Consider the following 5,633-nt stretch of genomic DNA (forward strand, 5'->3'; position numbering starts at 1 on the left):
AGTATCCTTCTGCATATTCATCTGTACAGTAACAAATTATGTCTGACCCAGCAAGGCGAAGCATGTTTTCCTCCTCTAGTGCAACACATGCATAATCAGTTGGCATATGAGTATCCAATGTGAGAATGATTCTGTTGATGTCAACTTTAATTAGCTCAAATTCATAGGCGAGATGGAGGTATGATCAGAGCAATGATGTGAATTGGTCAACCGAGAAATCAACTCCATTCTCTATCACGAACATGTAATTTTCCATGGTCTTCTTTACTCTTCTAGTTTTATGGCCCTGTCTACTGAGAAAACAGACAGATGCAACTATATGTTTAACATCACAGTTATCCGCGTCCAACCATTCAGCAAAAAAATCATCTGCAAATAGAAGGACAGAATCGATAGATAACAACACCATGTCGCAGACCATAATATTTGAATAAATAAACATGAGAAGTGACAATCTAGCAGGTCAATAAAACAAATCCTACCAGAGGGTATGTTGAACCCTAGATCCATGACGCGGTGAAGATCTAGGTGAGGAGAGCAGAACCAAAGCTTCGTAGACCTAGAACATGTCACCGGCAGAATAATTCAGGGCTCTCAGCAGGTGTTCGAAAGGCGAAATTTAAGAGACCTAAAATATCTCTAGACATACCAGGGTGACCAAAGTTGATGGCGAAAGGGAGATCTGGGGATGGAACGGAAGCACCGCGTCGCCGACACACTCTTCGCCTGATCTTTGTCTGTGGCCTGATTTTAGTTTGAGTGCTCTTATATTAGTTCGTCGCTGGCACAAACAAGGTAGGTTATAAATGAAAAATCAAACAAAGAAGGAAAGACAAAGCAAACGACCGGTCAGCTCGGCACCTTCCCTACAGGCTACAGCCATATCTTAGGCTCTGTTTGGATGTTTGTATTGGTAGGCTTGGCATTGTATTCATTGTAATATCAACATCCCGGGATATTGGCATTGACATCAATACCAATATTTCTGTTTGGATGTTTAGATATTTGGTACCTAGAATTGGTACCCCAGTTGAATGCCAAATCCTGTTTGGATGGTCACAATGATGTATTGCATTTGTATGAGAGAATGATCATGATACATGTTTGCAAACGATTTCTTGTGTAAGTTTTGAATATATTTAATTACATGACATAATTATTAATAAAAAGCAAATAAAATATTATATAAAATTGTCACGCCATCTTATAACTTGAAACAAACATGGAAAATGCAGTGAATGTAAGTTAATTAATAGGGGCAGCCAAGTTCTTCAAAATATGATAGCAATAACATAATAACAAGTGCCTTGCATAATCCATCAAGTCTCATCCAAAAGGTTCACCACAGATTAGTCTCATAGGCAATATTACAACTTAGAAGTTCTTAGGATAGCTAGCACAAATGACAGGTTCTGGAATCACACGCATATGTGATGAATCAAACTCGGTTAGATGGGGGTAAAGAACGTCTTTGTCTTGTTCCTGCTCACAGCCTCACGTCCGCGCGTTCTGCAGCAAATATTTCAAGAATGAAAAATACAGGCAATCTATGGGGGCAGGGGATACGGAGGGCAGTTTCCGGCGGTCCATGGCAACAGGAGGGGCGGGAAGGTGCACGCTCACCTGCGCTCAACACTGGGGGCGCGTCAGGGTGGGACTGGAGCTCGCCGCCATCCTGCTCGGAGAAGGAGCTCTACCGATCTACAGCGGCAAATATGTGAGATGCGGAAGCGGGAATGGGTTGGGGAAGGGAGGACGAGGTGGAGGGAAGGGCGCCGGTGGACGGCGGAGGAGAAAGAGAGGAGGCGGAGGGATTCAGACTTGCGCCGCCGCTCGATTTGGCTGGTGCGGCCTCGACGCTAGGGTCTGGGCTCGGGTCGGGGTAGAAAATAGCTTCGCTCGCTCGAATACCTGGAGATGTCGAGGCTAGAGGCTGGTCATTCGAGAGGAGTCTAGCGAAGCGTTAATCGGGCCAGGCAATATTGAGCCCGAATGCCAAGCCCGAATGCCAAGGACAGCCAAACGCCTCAAATTGAGGTATTCGGACCTCCAATGCCCCAATATCCAATATCTAGCCTCAATACAAACATCCAAACGGTGCCTTAGCGAAATCCTACGCAACGCACAGAACACACGCGCATGCTACCCTGACGACAAGTGAACCGGCTCATCTATGGAGAAGGAGACAAGTCAGAGACTACTTTGCTTCATCAAACCGGTATCTCTCCTTTGTTTAAAAAAAACCCCGGTATCTCTCCTTCAAAAAATAAACGCAAAAGAAACGGAAATCCACAGCCTCAGCTTTGCCTCAGCTTCGTCGCCGCTTCCTCAGCTTCGTCGCCGACGGCGCGCCTCCGCCGATTCGACCACAACTCCAACTCGCCCTCTGACTCGCTCGCACGTTCGCATCGCGCCTCCGTCAGGCGTCTGGGCCGTGGCGGCAACTGAGGCCGGGCCGCCGCGTGCGCCCTGCCGCCGTCCTCGCCGTGGCGGCGACTGCGGCCGGGCCGCCGCGTGTGCCCTGCCGCCGTCCGCGCCGTGGCGGCGACTGCGGTCGGGGCACCACTTCGTCGAGCTCCGCCCAGCTCATCCCGTCGGAAGCTCGCCCATGGATGTTCCGCTCATCGCCGCAATCGGCCAGGTGGGGGCATGTCGGCTTGCTCCGCCCAGCTCCGGCGACCCCAGCTAGCACGTTGCTCCGAGGCCCCTCATTGATCCCCGTGGAGGCGGCGAGCGTGCTGAAGCTCAGACTGGAGGAGGACATTGACTGCGTCATGAACCCTCTCCTCTTCGGCTCTCCTTCGTTCCCGTCGGCGGAGCTAGAGGCTCAGACCTGGTCTTCCCCGAATCCACAGCTGCGAGCCTCCTCGAGCGGCCCAAGTACACGCTCCCGGATTTGATGATCGACGCCCTTCCCCACCTCGCACGGGACTGGTCACTGGTATTTTGTCGTGCCCCACACTGCTCGATTCGGGTCTGTCCAATATTTATTTCTGGGTTATAAAATTTACAAGCTCAATTTCGGTTTGTAGGAGTTGGAGAGGACAAAATTATATGGAGAGCAATTGCATATATTCAGAAAAGCCTTCCTGTTTTATAACATAGGTGAATCCTTTCTTTCACATATAAGTGTGCAACGAGTATTTATATATATGCTTAGACATGATAAAATTATGTAATGGACATTCTATGTACAGAAAAGAAATGGAATTCTGAATTCTCAATTGTATATTTTCCTCACTTAGTTTGATCTCTTCCTCTCTTAGCTTTTGTCTCTACCGGATTATTTGTCTGTGTTTGACAAATTCCCTTTTTTTGTTGGCTCTACAGCATGCTTTATACTTCCTCTATATAGCCATCGGTGTTTTCTTTGCTGGATGGATAGGTAAGATGAGGCTGTAGCAACTTATAGAAATCAGTAAACAGTGTACCCTTGTGTTACATATTTGACCACCTCTGGTATAATTACAGAGGTTTCATGCTGGATTTTGATTGGGGAAAGACAGAAGCAGTGATAAGATGAAAGTATGTCCAAATCTTGCTAAACCAAGACATGAGTTTCTTTGATACCTATGGAAACAATGGTGATATTGTCAGTCAAGTGTTGAGTGATGTCTTACTCATTCAGTCTGGTCAAAGTGAGAAGGTGTGTGCCACGACCTACAAAGTGACTCAAAAGGTCACTCATGGACACAATTTGTCTTAGGTGTGTAGTTTAATATGCTCACTCATGGACACAATTAGCTGTTGTAGTTCGAATTTTTGATAATAGAGTATTACTGCCATGATGTACACACATGTTTCGGATTGAACACACATGCTGCCAGTTGTTCCATCTTGAAGTTATACTGAATTCCTCTGGTTAATTAAGGAGATGATATAATAGAGTATCTCATGCTTGGTTATCTCTTGATGTATATATTCAAGTGATAGTTGCTTCCTCCATTTTCTTTTACGTAGACACTTGGTAGCCAATACTAATGCTGATGACAGTACCTCTCTAATCTCTCATCATGTCTGTGTTTTGATATTTTCCACCAATTCAAAATTACTATTTTTTTTAATTTTCTCCTCTAATTGTCGACTGATTCATGGGTGGAATTTTCGGTAGGTTATCTCAAGAGGGTGAATGTTGTTCTAAATTCTGAACTTGTACAGTATAGTTTGTCGCTGCCAAGCTATATGCCACCTGAGCTGCAGACTACTCTTAATTTTGGATCAACTTCCTGATAGTTGGGTGTGCTTATCCAGGAGATATCTCGAAATCATCTTGACATTAGCTACTGGACCATTCATTGTTGCCGTAGGAGGAATATCAAATGCATTTCTCCATAGGCTGGCACAAAATATTCAGGAATGCATATGGTGAGGCAGCAAGCATTGCAGAATTGTAAGCATGCTAATTTTACTTGTACATTGATAATCATCTTACACAATGCTCTTAATTATTTGCAGTGGACTTAATCAAGCCAAAACATATTTGGATTTCCTCCTACATCGGCTGCTGCAGCAACATATTTGTTGTGATCCTCCTACAAATTCACGACAGCGCCAACTCCCGTCCTCCATTGACGCTTGTAGCGACAGGGTGGTTTACATGATTCTGGAGGTGGAACTGACAATGATAAATACAACCACAAGCGAGATCAGTTGAACAGCAGGTACTCAAATTTGTTCACTAATCTTTTTTGCAAGTAGATGAGTATAATAACTCAAGTGCGTAGTAGAAGAAGACCACAATGGAGCTGATTTGGATTCTAACATGATTCAAAAAGACAGTCACACGATATTCTATATAAACTCATAAGATCCTACACATCTGAATTATATTTTGAAGAATGTTATAATAATTGACATTGTTTATAAAAATTAAATAAGCACTCGACTAATTGTTTACATTAAAAGAATCTACTGGCCAACGAAGGCAGTATCCCCTTAACCCTTTAAGGACTTGTTCTCACGAAGCTGATCCACCCGCTAGCCATAGCCTCGATTCCCACATTGGACTTCGGAGACTCAATATATAAACCGAAATGCATGGGTGATCTCAGAAGCAATCTTAAACAAAAGGTTAACATAAATCCCGAAAATTTTATTAATATTTCATTCGTAGAGCCTGAATGCTTCCTCTACCATGTTGTCATACCACAACACCAACACATTATTTTTAAAGTGTAATGTTGTACAGTTGTGCGCCACCAATTAAGCCAATGAGCCTACAATGGAGATCATCCTTTTAGATGGCGCCAACACGTAGTTATCTAATACCTTCCCTGTGAGTAGCATCTCCTCCAGATATATGTACCATGCCACCATGGTGCCCCTGCTGTCTGGAGAACGGCCACCGCCGATGGTGGTGGTGATAGGTGATGGATGCAAATCTTCACGATGAATCGAGAATTTCAGCATTCGGTCCAATGACATTTTGAAGCTGGCCACCTGTGTAAGTTAAACGAGAAAAAACATAGTGAGATAGCAGACACCCATGTTCAACAGCTTCAAGCACACTTTATAGAACATTCCAGGAAGCTAGATATAGATCAATAAATTTATAGATGAATAAGGATTACCACAATGGAACTGATATGCACAAATTTTAAAAGATAGCATAGTGATTAGTAAAAGTACAAGTG

The 5,633-nt window shown here is 44.2% G+C and overlaps 1 long non-coding RNA gene across 1 annotated transcript; it reads left to right on the forward strand.

Annotated features, from left to right (window-relative positions):
• The first annotated feature begins 3,337 nt into the window (after positions 1–3,337).
• On the forward strand, positions 3,338–3,794 carry LOC124699407. Its single transcript, XR_007001381.1, has 2 exons — positions 3,338–3,385; positions 3,472–3,794. It is a non-coding gene; the product is annotated as an uncharacterized LOC124699407 (long non-coding RNA).
• The last annotated feature ends 1,839 nt before the right edge of the window (positions 3,795–5,633 follow it).

Source organism: Lolium rigidum, chromosome 3 (assembly GCF_022539505.1).
Source record: "Lolium rigidum isolate FL_2022 chromosome 3, APGP_CSIRO_Lrig_0.1, whole genome shotgun sequence".
Lineage (NCBI taxonomy): Eukaryota > Viridiplantae > Streptophyta > Magnoliopsida > Poales > Poaceae > Lolium > Lolium rigidum.